The 14,578-nt window shown below is 34.3% G+C and overlaps 1 pseudogene; it reads right to left on the reverse strand.

The window, feature by feature from the left end:
* Positions 1 to 1,445: 1,445 nt before the first annotated feature.
* On the reverse strand, positions 1,446 to 14,274 carry LOC105767291 (2-methyl-6-phytyl-1,4-hydroquinone methyltransferase, chloroplastic-like; annotated as a pseudogene).
* Positions 14,275 to 14,578: the final 304 nt, after the last annotated feature.

The raw sequence follows: 14,578 nt of genomic DNA on the forward strand, positions 1-14,578 counted from the left end.
TACTTTTTTTTCTATAACAGTTATTTTTCATTTAATCGCCATAATAATGAACATATTGATAAGAATTTGAATAACATGTTTTAATAATATCTAATAACTTTTTAATTTTTAAATAATTTGAATATTTTTGAAAAATATTAATATTTGTTAATGTGTCATTCTTCAATGCCATGTCGATTAATTACACACAACATGTCATGTGATATTGTATTGTGTTATCATTTGTCATGTTAGTAAAAAGTCATAATGGACACGATCAATTTTAATGAAGGATTTAATTGATTATTATTTTTATTTATAATAGCTCAATTGAATAAAATTTTAGAATGAGAATTTAATTCATTTTTTAATTTATTAGTTAGGAATTTTTTGTTTGTAAGGAAATGTTATTTTTTACCCATATTTTGAGTGTAACAAATTTTAATTATTATTTATAAAATTATTGCACATCAATTTATAATTTTATATAATAAATTGTGTGATATTTATATTTTGTATTTTGCATTTATATTGTGTTTTTAGAAGCTATATTTATTTAGGTTTATTTATTTCATTATTGTAATTTTTTTTGGCATTTGAATTTGTCAATTATATCCACTTTAGCACTTAATTGTTTTTGTTTAATTTAGTGTCTGAACTTGAAAACTGAATACATTTAATCTCAAAACATTAACATTGTGAAAAATAGTTTACTGGACATTCTTAGCTAATCGGATTCATCCATGTGTCAAGCCACATCCCAAATTTAAAAAAAAATACATTTTTTAATTTCCATTTTACTTTTAAAAAGGGGTAAAGTATTGCCCGCGTTCTATTTTGGTTAATGAACTTTTAATATTTTTTGATTTTTTAGTCACTAAACTATTCGAAATCAAATTTTTTATCATCGTATGTTAATAGTTGTTTGAAATTTGACAGAATGTTTACATGGACTTAATGTTATTTTCACATCATTTTTTTAATATTCCACGTGTAATATTATTATTAGACCCAAAAAAATACGCACAATTTCGACATTTATACTGTAAGTTTGAAGCACAATTTTAATGTATGAGGTACCATATTTTACTAGGTCGTGGTGGATGAAAACGAAGTAAGATGGGATCATTGGGTAAGAACTATTGGTACTGAAGGTAAGTCGTTCAGTGCAAGAAAAAAATCAGGATCAGGTTGGCAATCATGTAGTTGAAGATGGACTAACGGGTGAAGCTATCGCCTTTGGACTGAAGACAAAAATTGGAATCTAAAAGCATCTAGAGGTTGATGGAGGTGTCGTTGGAGTAATGGGTGCTGGTGCAGTCCACGGCTAGACATGAACTTGAAGTGTTGTTGCAATGGTTGAGCAGCAAGCATCTGAAATTGTTCTTGATGGCGTCGCAGGTGGCAGCAGTGAAGCAAAAGAGGGTGTAGCGGTGGTGATTACAGATGAAGTCTTTCCATTAAAATCATGTTTGCTTCAACACCCTGTATGCTTCCTTGATGCCCTATTGTGGGTTTGGCGAGTACTCTATATTTAAAAAGACACAATACCATATTCTCATTTCTCAATTAGAGACATTATCAAGCTACTATCTCTCAAATTCAAAACAAATCATGCATGCATAGCAAACCAACTAGAAAAACTACCAAACCAATAAATTGTTGACCTGCTTTCAAATGTAGTAGTTAGTTCAGATCAATTCCACACTTAAGGAGCTTGTTTTCTTTGCAATTTAGGATTTTATATTTCATTTTCAGTAATTACGCCTTAGAATTCAATATTAATAAAATAAGTATTTATTAACACATTTTAAGTGTTGTGACCCAATAGGCGAACACGGGCCTTAGGTTGTGCTAATATGTTTAATTGAATGTGTATAATGAAGATATAAAGGCCTAATTGATGTGGAAGCAAAGGACGAGTGATGCACAAGCTTCCCAGGTTGTCAAAGCATAAAAAAATGACACAAGGTAGAAAATGTATGTCATGTCACGCCAAAGACTTGGTGTGGCACGACACAGGTCGACATGCTACCCAAGTATTTCGGGGTTATTTTCGTCCTTGTATTCAACCTTATACGAAGACGTAGGACATGTCGAAGACCTAATTTGGGCTACCAACACTTCTATAAATAATACATTAGGGGTTTGATGTAACTAAGCCGTCCTAGATGCCTTCAAAAACCCTAGTAGTTTAGGAGTAGGAGTAGATTAAAATTTTTTCGGTTTTTTTCATAACTTAGTTGTTTTCCTCTTGGAATCAGTTTTGATCCAAGATTCTATTTATTGAATTTAAGTATTTTAGTTTACTTGTTCTTGCATTCGATTTAATTCTTTATTCCAATAAATTGATTTGCTACTTCGTTCTCCATTTGATATTCAATTCACGATTATTCAAATCTCTTTTCTTTTTCGAATCAATTATGTTCTTCACATGATTTGTTCAATTGAGATCGAGATTATGAATAACATGAGTGGTTAAATCCCTTAGGGGAGATTAACGAGTGGATGGGGATATGATTAACAGATGATTTAGGGTTTTTCGTGAGGGTATGAACTACATGTTCTTAAACCACTAGAATTGACAACCCTAGGAAGTTATCATAGGCTAGACGAGATAGGGAGATAAGTCGAACTGAATAGATCGCAATTTATTCTGGTTAAGAATGTGAGGTCAGGAGATAAGCGAGTATCAACCAATTGATTAGTTAATTAGAGGTCAAGAGGCAATAATTGGTTAATCGGTAGCTAATCCACTCTAAAACCCTAATCTAAAGTTAGTTACAAACCCTGAAGCGAGTTAATCTTTCTGATTGATTTATTGATTTTTACCGTTTGTTTATTTTACTTATTTATTTATTCTCATTATTTATTTTTATCTCATCAATCTATTTTATGGTTCATCATATTATAGGAATTAATTACTACTACTTAGACTTATTATTGTAAAAATATTTTCATAATTTATTCCATCCTCCCTTGGTACGATCCTCGCAATACTCTCAAAGTATTTCGTTTTACTAAACTATATTACAATTTGAGCCGTGCACTTGTAGACACCATTGTTCTAATCTCTTATATTTTTGGTGTTGTATTTTCCTATAAACGATAACTCATTTATAAGCGGTCACATGTCAAATACTGTAACAGACATTTTTTAGTGAATCGGAACAATGGTTTCAAGACCACAAATTTGAGTCTGTAAGAAAAATTATTTTAAAACTATTTTATGGTCTACTACATGTTAGAATATCGTATAAAAAATTTCGTTATTAAGAAATTTTACTGATTACTTGATTAATTGATAAAATGATCAAATTGCATAAAATGCAAAAGTTGAATTCTAGTAGCTAGAGGATCAAATAGTTATGGAACTCAAAATTGAGGTCCTTATAGGGTAATTATACCATTAAATGTATTTAATGAGATAAGCATGCTTAGTCATCCATGAAAAATTAATTAAAGAAAAGGATGAAATTGGAAAGTTGAAAAATTAAAAGATGATAAGTTAATTAAATCAAAGAAAATATCATTTTATTATCATCTTCCCAAATTTTTATGGAAACCCTAGCTAAGAGAAAGAAATTCAAGCAAGGTTAATTGGGTAAGTAATATTGTCCCGTTTTTAGTAATTTATATATTTTGATATCGTAATAACCTAATCTAGCTATTTTGAGGATTAATTTGCAAAATTATCAAAGTATCAAAATTTTTCCATGGATGTGTATGCTGAAATTTTGAAATTTATGGTAGAAAATGAAAGGTTGTTGATAGATAAACAACTTTTGTAAAGAAAATTTTCATGAAATTGTGATTTAGAGGCTAAATTGAAAAGATGAAAAATTCACGGAAAATTTCTAATTTTTGTGAAATACATGGGCTATAAATGTTATATGTAAAAATTGACTAGGCGTGGAATAAGGATTAGATTGCATGAATTTCATTTTTCGAGCCTAGGGATGAAATCGTCATTAATTAAAACTTTAGAGGAAAAATGGTAATTTTTCCTAAGATGTGAAATGGATTGAATTTAATATGAATTGTATTAAATTGAGTTAAATTTACTCATATAGATCTGGATAGACCTAGTACGGAGTTGGATCGAGAAAAACAAAAAGTATCGAATTAATAGATTCTCGTGTACGAACAAGTGTCGATGTAAGTTTGTGTAACTAAATTGTGTATATTTACATGCTTGAGTAAAATGTTGTATATGTGAATGTTGAATTATGAATTTGGTATGTTTAGGAAATAAATTCATAAATCCGATAATGTCCGATAAATATTAAATCTCGTTTGAATACATGAAATTTGATTGGATACTGGGCTCCTGTATTGGTTGTGGTCTTGCATATGTTGCAAAAACACCATAGCTCAAAAGAGCATCCCGTTATTAGCCCACTTGAGCATTCCGTATGATGGTTCTTACGAGCTTCCCGTTATAGCTCTTTGGAGCGTCCCGATAGGTTGTGATCCTACATGTGTTGTGGACACACCTTAGCTCTTATGAGCTTTTAAATTATATAGCTCTTCATGAGCTTTCCGTTAATTGACTCTTTGTGAGCTTCTCGATATGGCTTGTTTGAACTTCCCGATATATAGCTATCCGGAGCTCCCCGATTAGTGGTTCTTCAAAGCTACCCGTTATAGGCTCAGACGAGCTTCTTGAATATTACTCTTATGAGCTTCCTATTTTAACCCGGATAAGCTTCCCATTTATGTGCTCTCACAAGCACTCCTGGATATGAAATGATATGAATTCATGATGAAATATTATTAAAAAAAGTACTTGAAATACAAGAATATGATACTCATATGTTCATTTGATACTTGGAGTGATAGATACATATATGAGGAAATGGTCTACTGATGAGCTCATCTATATTCCTTGGTATTTATATGAATTTACATAACTAACATGCTTGATGAGGATTTATGTGTGGTTAGGCTATTGATTTTATTGATTTGGATGTACTGTGAGTGTTTATTTTAAATGAACATGATTGGTAAGTTAATTTCCTGTTATACAAACTTACTAAGCATTATATGTTTACTCTGTTTGTTTTCCTCTGTTTTATAGTACTCGAAAGCTCGTAATGGTTGGAAATCGATCAGAGCATCGTCACACTATCCTTCAGGTCGTTTTGGTATAAATAGCAAACTTATCTTGGTATAATGGCACATATAGGTTAAATTGGCCAATGATGGCATGTATATGGTTGGTTGTAACTAGTCATTGGAATGACTAGTGATGGCATGTTTGATGTATGTGTAGGAGGTTATATCATGTTTAATATATATGTGTTTGTATGATAGATTAAATTTTGATAAACTTATATGATTATACAAATAGGTAAGTTTGAATACTTAAATACATGTGATGATATATCATGCATAAGATTGGTTTTGGCTTGGTTTTAATGTCTTGAATTGGTTGGTGAATGTATTCAAGTGTTGTTGTAGGTTGAAGGCAAATTTGGGTGAGAAAAGTGCCCCTGAAAATGACATATTTTCGTCCACATGAGTGGACATACGGGTGCATGTCTCAACTGTTTGTGACACACAGCCATGCGCACGGGCGTGTGGTTTGGCCGTGTGTCCCTTACATTTTTAAAATTGAGAAACAAAATTCCCAGGTATTTTTACACAGGCGTGTGACTTGGTCGTGTGACCTCTGCACCTAATTAATGTAAAATAAATTGTTCACACGGCCTAGCACACGGGCATGTGGCTTGACCGTGTGACCCAAGTCAGTAGCTACCCTAATTTGAACACGGGCTGGGACACGACCGTGTGCCTCACATCGAATGCCTACATGGCCTGGGACACGAGTGTGTCACTTGGCCGTGTGGCTCCTGGCCACATGGGCATGCGTCCCTTGTACCTAAGGAAAATTTTGAAATTTCGCGAAAAATTTTCTAAGTTCCTGGTTTAGTCCCAACTTATTTTAAGTGCATATTTTGGGTTTCGAGAGCCCATATAAGGGACATTATGATTGAATATGATTTGTTTCAGATATGAATAGTAAATGTTAGAATTTACTGTATTTGATCTATAAACTCCGGTAGTGCTCTGTAACCTTATTCTGAGGATGTGTATGGATTAGGAGTGTTACATTTATTGGTATCAAAGCTACGGTTTAGTCGATTCTCGGACTAACATAGCAAGTACGAGTTTAGCTATGCATGTTATTATATAATTTGTGATAGTGTGATAACTCCTAACCATTTTAAATATGTTTTTCATATAGTAATGTTGTCCAACTGAGCTGAATCCGAGGAAACTGAGAGCAATGCTCAAGCTTCAGCTCAAAAAGCTGCTTCAGTTCAAAGACTCAGCTTATCAATGGTGGAATACCCTGACTTCTGTTGTATCAAAAGAAAATATTACATGGGAATTTTTCCAAACAGAATTCAGAAATAAGTATATTAGTCAAAGATTTTTGGATCAGAAAAGAAAAGAATTTTTAGAGCTTAAACAGGGAAATATGACAGTATCTGAATACGAACGAGAATTTGTCAGATTGAGTAAGAATGCAAGAGAGTGTGTTCCGATTGAAGTTGTCATGTGTAAACGTTTTGAAGAATGATTAAATGAAGACATTAAGTTATTGGTTGGAATTCAGGAATTAAAGGAATTTGTGGTGTTAGTTGACCGGGCACATAAAGCCAATGAGCTAAGCAAAGAAAAGAGGCAAGCAGAGATAGAAGCCCAGACTCTGAGTAAAAGATTTATGGGAAAGTCCCAACCGTCGGCTTCAAAGAAATTGAAGAAATATCATGGTCGCTCTACCACATATGTGGGGTATTCCGAGAGAGACTGAGGCTCTCAATGCTTTAATCTAAGATCTCTGGCTCCATCCGCAGTAAGTGTAGGAAGTGTTGCTAACCCCAAACCTAGATGCAAAAATTGTAATAAGTTGCATTTTAGGGAATGTCGCATGGGAAGTGGGGCATGCTTTAGAAGTTGTTCTCTTGATCACTATATCTGAGACTGCCCAGAAAAGCCTAAAAAAGATATTGTTTAGAATTTAAAGCTGAACAATCCTGCTTCGATAGCTAGACCACCTCGTAACCCGGTAATGCTAATGGTAGCCGAGGTGTGACAAAATATTCAACTGTCAAATCTGAAGCACGAGCATCAGCAATGACACTTGCTATTCGGGCACATGAAGATGCCTCTGCACCCGACGTTATTACTGGTACTTTTTCTCTTCTTGATACTGATATTACTGCTTTGATTGATCCTGATTCAACGCATTCATACATATACACGAATTTAGTATCTGTTAAAAATTTACCTGTTGAGTCCACTGAATTCGTGGTAAAAGTTTCAAACCCCTTGGGTCAGTTTGTGATGGTAGATAAAATTTGTAAATATTGTCTGTTAATGGTACAGGGTTATTGTTTCTCTATTGATTTGATGTTGTTTCCATTTGATGGATTTGATGTAATTCTAGGTATGGACTGGCTAACTCAGCATGATGCAGTGGTAAATTGTAAACATAAGCATATTGTGTTAAAATGTCAGAATAGTGAATTGCTTCGTATTGAATCTGATAAACTGGATGGGTTGTATAATGTGATATCAGCAGTGTCAGCATAGAAATATATCAGAAAAGGCTATGATGCCTATTTTGCATATGTGTTGGACACTAAAGTATCTAAATCGAAGATTAAGTCAGTACCAATTGTTTGTAAGTTTCCTTATGTGTTTCCGAAGGAATTACCCAGATTACCACCGGTCAGAGAGGTGGAATTTTCTATAGATCTTGTTTCGGAGACAACACCGATATCTATAGCACCTTATAGAATGGCCTTAGCGGAGTTAAAAGAGTTGAAAATGCAGTTGCAAGAATTGACTGACAAAGGATTTGCTCAACCTAGTTTTTCACCTTGGGGTGCACATATTCTATTTGTTAAAAAGTAAGATGGGTCGTTGAGATTATGTATTGAATACCGGCAGCTCAACAAAGTTACAATAATGAAAAAGTATCAACTACCTCGTATTGAAGACTTGTTTGATCAGTTGAAAGGTGCTACTGTATTTTCGAACATTGACCTTCGTTCCGGTTACTATTAGTTACGGGTAAAAGACTCGGATGTGCCAAAAATAATTTTCAGAACCAGGTATGGGCACTATGAATTTCTTGTAATGCCATTTGTATTAACAAATGCACTTGCAGTATTTATGGATCTAATGAATAAAATTTTTAGACCATACTTGGATAGATTTGTGGTGGTATTCATTGATGATATCCGGGTATATTCTCAGAATGAAAATGAACATACTGATCATTTAAGAATTGTGTTACAAACGTTGCGTGAGAAACAACTATATGCCAAATTCAGTAAATGTGAATTTTGGCTTCGAAAAGTCGGTTTCCTTGGACATATAGTATCTGCAGAAGGTACCATAGTGGATTTGAATAAAATTTCAGCTATTATTAATTGGAAACCACCGAAAAATATGTCTAAAGTCAGAAATTTTTTGGGATTAGCCGGTTACTATCAGAGATTTGTAGAAGGATTTTCGATGATAGCTTCTCCGATGACACAATTGTTGCAGAAAGATGGAAAGTTTGAATGGACTGATAAATGCCAACAGAGTTTTGACAGATTGAAAGTTTTATTGACAGAAGCACCCGTACTAGTTCAACCTGAATCGGGTAAAGAATTTGTAATTTACAGTGATGCATCATTGAATGGTTTGAGCTGTGTCTTGATGCAAGAAGGTAAAGTAATAGCCTATGCTTCTAGACAGTTAAAACCATATGAAAATAATTACCCGATACATGATGTAGAATTGGCAGCCATTGTTTTTGCATTAAAAATTTGGCGACATTATTTGTTTGGTGAAAAATTTCAGATATTTACAAATCATAAAAGTTTAAAGTATTTGATGTTGCAAAAAGACTTAAACTTGAGACAACGTAGGTGACTTGAATTATTGAAAGATTGTGATTTGGTTATCGACTATCATCCAGAAAAAGCCAATGTAGTTGCAGATGCTTTAAGCAGAAAGTCACTATTTGCTTTGCAAGCAATTAATACCCAGTTATCTTTGTCTGATGATGGTGCAATCATAGCTGAGTTAAAAGCTAAATCGACATTTCTGCAACAGAACTACGAGGCTAAGAAAAAATGATGATGAATTACAAGCTAAACATGTGCAATGTGAGTCAATTTCCGATTCAAAATTTCATATTGGATCTGGTGATTGTCTTATGTTTAGGGGCCGAGTATCTGTACCGAGGAATTAGAAGCTAGTACAGAAGATTCTACACGAAGCTCATAGTGGTACTATGTCTATTCGTCCGGGGAGTAACAAAATGTATAATGATTAGAAAAAGATGTACTGGTAGCCGGGAATGAAATGGGATATTTCTAAATTTGTATCTAAATGTTTGATATGTCAGCAAGTTAAAGCTGAACATCAGATGCCTTCGGGATTATTACAGCCAATTACGATACCGGAATGGAAATGAGAAATAATTGCCATGGACTTTGCGTCGGGATTACCCTTATTTCTGAAAAAGAAATATGTTATTTGGGTAATCGTTGATCGTTTGACAAAGTCTGCACACTTTATTCCAGTACGTATGGATTTCTCCTTGGACTAATTAGCAGAGTTATATGTTTCTGAGATTGTCAGACTGCATGGAGTACCAGCCTCCATTATTTCAGATAGAGATCCATGGTTCACATCCTGATTCTGAAACAAGTTGCAAGAAGCTCTAGTTACACAGCTACATTTCAGTACCGTATTTCATCCTCAAACTGATAGCCAATCCGAACGTATGAACAAATTCTAGAAGATATGCTTCGGTGATGTGTGTTAGAATTCAAAGGTAATTAGGAAAAGTATTTGCATTTAGTTGAATTTGTATGCAATAATAGCTATCAGTCAAGCATTAAAATGGCACCGTATGAGGCTTTGTACGGTCGTAAATGTAGAACTCCATTGCACTAGACTGAACTCAGTGAGAAAAAAATACATGGAGTTGATTTAATCCGTGAAATTAAAGAAAATGTGAAAGTGATTTGAGATAGTTTAAAAGCAACCTCTGATCGTCAAAAGTTTTCTGCCGATCTTAAACGAAAAGAGATAGAATTTCAACTTGGAGACAAGGTATTCTTAAAAGTATCACTTTGGACGAAAGTCCTTCGATTTTTCCCTAAAGGAAAATTGAGCCCACAGTTCATCGGACCTTACGAGATCATTAAAAGAATCAGACTTGTTGCGTATCGATTAGCATTACCACTAGAGCTTGACAGAATTCGTAATGTTTTCTACATATCAATGTTGCGACAGTATCGGTCAGATTCTTCACATGTTATTTCGCCTACAGAAGTTGAGATTCAGCCTGACATGACTTACCGTAAGGAACCGATCAAAATTCTGGCACATGAGACGAAAGAGTTAAGAAATAAAAAGGTAGCTTTAGTGAAAGTTCTATGAAAACGACAAGAAATAGAAGAAGCTACCTGGGAACCAGAGAAAACAATGAGACAGAAACATCCGAACCTCTTTACTGGTAAGAATTTCGAGGATGACAATTCTTTAAGAGGGAGAATTGTAACAGCCCGTTTTCAGTGAAATCGGAACAGTGGTTTCGGGACCACAAATCCGGCTCCGTAAGAAAAATTATTTTAAAATTATTTTATGGTCTACTGTATGTTAGGAATATTGTATAAAAAAATTTTGTTAGGAAAGTTTACTGATTACATGATTAACTGATAAAATGACCAAATTGCATAATATGCAAAAGTTGAATTCTAGTAGCTAGAGGGATCAAATAGCTATGGAACTCAAAACTTGATGTCCTTATATGGTAATTATACCATTAAATGTAGTTAGCAGATAAGCATGATTAGTCATCCAAGGAAAATTAATTAAAGAAAAGAATGAAATTGGAAAGTTGAAAAATTAAAATGTGATAAGCTAATTAAATAAAAGGAAATACCATTTTATTATCATCTTCCCCAAATTTTTTATGGAAACCCTAGCTAAGAGAAAGAAATTCAAGCAAGCTTAATTAGGTAAGTAATCTTGTCCCATTTTTAGTAATTTCTATATTTCCGAGATCGTAATAACCTAATCTAGCTATTTTGGGGATTAATTTGTAAAGTTATCAAAGTATCAAAATTTTCCCATGGATGTGTATGCTGAAATTTTGAAATTTATGGTAAAAAATGAAAGGTTGTTGATAGATAAACAACTTTTGTAAAGGAAATTTTCATGAAATTATGATTTAGGGACTAAATTGAAAAGATGAAAAAATCATGGAAATTTTCTATTTTTTGTGAAATACATGGGCTGTAAATGTTATATGTAAAAATCAGCTAGGCATCGAACAAGGATTAAATTGCATGAATTTTATTTTCTAAGCCTAGAGACAATTGTCATTAATTAAAAGTTTAGGGGCAAAATGGTAATTTTTTCCTAGGATATGAATTGGATTGAATTTAATATGAACTATTAAATTCAGTTAAATTTACTCATATAGATCCGGATAAACCTAGTACAGAGTTGGATTGAGGAAAACAACAAGTATCGGATTAGTAAATTCTCGTGTACGAACAAATGTCGAGGTAAGTTCGTGTAACTAAATTGTGTAAATTTACATGCTTAAGTAAAATGCTGTATATTTGAATGTTGAATTATGAATTTGGTATGTTTAGGAAATAAATTCATAAATTTGATAATGCCCGGTAAATATTAAATCCCGTTTGAATACATGAAATTCGATTAGATACTAGGCTCCTGTATTGGTTGTGGTCATGCATATGTTGCAGACACACCATAGCTCGAAATAGTGTCCCGTTATTAGCTCTCTTAAGCTTCATGTATGATGGTTCTTGAGAGCTTCCCGTTATAACTCTTCAGAGCGTCCCGATAGATTGTGATCCTACATGTGTTGTGGACATACCTTAGCTCTTATGAGCTTCCCGATTATATGGATCTTCGTGAGCTTCCCAATATGGCTCGCTTGAACTTCTTGATATATGGCTATCTGAAGCTATCTGATTAATAGCTCTTCGGAGCTACCCGTTATAGGCTCGCACGAGCTTCCTGAATATTACTCTTATGAGCTTTCTATTTTAGCCCGGATAAGCTTCCCGTTTATGTGCTCTTACATGCACTCCTGAATATGAGTAGATGGACTTACCGTATAGTACACTTTGAGTGTACTGCCCATGTATCCATCAATATTTTAAATGATTCAACAGGTAAAGATTCGATATGAAATTATATGAATTCATGATGAAATACTATAAAAGAATACTTGAAATACAAGAATATGATACTCATATGTTCATTTGATACTTAGAGTGATAGATACATATATGAGGAAATGGTATCTTGATGAGCTCATCTATATTCCTTGGTATTTATATGAATTTACGTAACTAACATACTTGATGAGGATATATGTGTGGTTAGGCTATTGATTTTATTGATTTGGATGTACTATGAGTGCTTATTTTAAATGAACATGATTGGTAACTTAATTTCCTATTAAACGAACTTACTAAGCATTATATGCTTACTCTGTTTGTTTTCCTCTGTTTTACAGTGCTTGAAAGCTCGTAAAGGTTGGAAAGCGGTTGGAGTATTATCACACTATCCTTCAGGTCGTTTTGGTATAAATAGAAAACTTATTTTTGTATAATGGCATGTATAGGTTAAATTGGTCAATGATGGCATGTATATGGTTAGTTGTAACTAGCCATTGGAATGGTTAGTGATGGCATGTTTGATGTTGTGTAGGAGGTTATATCATGTTTAATATATATGTGCTTGGTCTGATAGATTGAATTTTGATAAACTTATATGATTATACAAATAGGTAAGTTTGAATACTTAAATACATGTGATGATATATCATGCATAAGATTGGTTTTGACTTGGTTTTAATGTCTTGAATTGGTTGGTGAATGTATTCAAGTGTTGTTGTAGGTTGAAGGCAAATTTGGGTGAGAAAAGTGCCCTTGAAAATGACCTATTTTCGTCTACACGGGTAGACACACGGGCATGTGTCTCAACCGTGTGTGACACACGACTATGCACACGAGCGTGTGGTTTGGTCGTGTGTCCCCTGCATCTTTAAAATTAAGGAATAGAGTACCTAGGCATTTTCACCCCAGCAGAGACACGGGCGTGTGTCTAAGCTGTGTGTGACATACGGCCTAGCAGACGGGCGTGTGACTTGGCCGTGTGACCTCTACACCTAATTAATGTAAAATAAATTGTTCACACGGCCTAGCACACGGACGTGTGGGTTGGACATGTGACCCAAGTCAGTAGCTACCCTAATTTGAACACGGGCTGGGACACGATAGTGTGCCTCACATCGAATACCCACGCGGCCTGGGACACGGGCGTGTCGCTTGGCCATGTGAGCCACACGAGCGTGTGTCCCCTGTACCTAAGGAAAATTTTGAAATTTCGCGAAAAGTTTTCTGAGTTCCTAGTTTAGTCCCAACTTGTTTTTAGTGCATATTTTGGGTCTCAAGAGCCCATATAAGGGACATTATGATTGAATATGATTGGTTTCGGATATGAATAGTAAATGTTATGAATTTTTTGTATTTGATCTGTAAACTCCGGTAATGCTCTGTAACCCTATTCCGGCGATGGATATGGGTTAGGGGTGTTACAAATGCCAACTACCAGAATTTTACATCTTATAGTGCTTTTCATGTAAACAGATAATTCTATAAGGGGTTTGAAATATAACTTCCAGTAGACACATACCTATTGACATAATTAGTAGGAAAAGGAAGATTTACATCACCTTCGATTATGTTGCATTCTTTGAAAGGCTCCATCTGTTTAGGTTTTGCAATATGGTGTAGAGATTGGTTAAGCATTGTTAGCATCCACATGGTTAACCATGCCCAAAGTAGTGAAATTAGTTCCACCACCGACATTTACAACCATTATGTTCCTGTCATTGAGATTTGTTGGCTCAAGTGCATCATCCCTCATGTCTTCAATCCAGTAACCTAGGTTCATGATATGGTTATAGCCCATTGAGAGGAATCAGTAGAACGAAAATGCCTCTTTTTTGTGTTGTATGAATCTTGGTTGTGAAGTTGGCCTTGACGCAGATAAGTTGCACCTCGGGGCTATCGTCATTCCTGGCTTGGATATCCTTGCACTATGGATTAAGCTCGCACTGAAAAACTATTTCCCATGTAAACTTGACCCAAAACAACCAATACTTTTTGGGGTTACCCCTTGGATAAGAGTGAAGGCTTCAACTCCATTGAGCATGGAATAAGCCATAGATTAAGCCAAAAAAAAAAAGAAGAAAGAAACCATCGCGACCTGGTAAAAAATGGTACCTCCTCCATTAAAACTATGCGAAATAACATTAAATTCACTTGAACACTTCTGTCAAAATTCAGACAACTATTAATGTTTGATGCCCAAAATTTTTTATTTTGAGTAGTTAAATTAAAAGTTTAGTGACTGACCACCACCAGACGTGCGAACGTCAGGCCTAGAAATACTATAGCAATAAGATATAGAATAAAGCAGTGGCGTCCGCAAGTATACGGATCAAATTGTAATATAATAAAGTGTTACA

The sequence above is a fragment of the Gossypium raimondii genome, chromosome 4 (genome assembly GCF_025698545.1).
Source record: "Gossypium raimondii isolate GPD5lz chromosome 4, ASM2569854v1, whole genome shotgun sequence".
NCBI lineage: Eukaryota > Viridiplantae > Streptophyta > Magnoliopsida > Malvales > Malvaceae > Gossypium > Gossypium raimondii.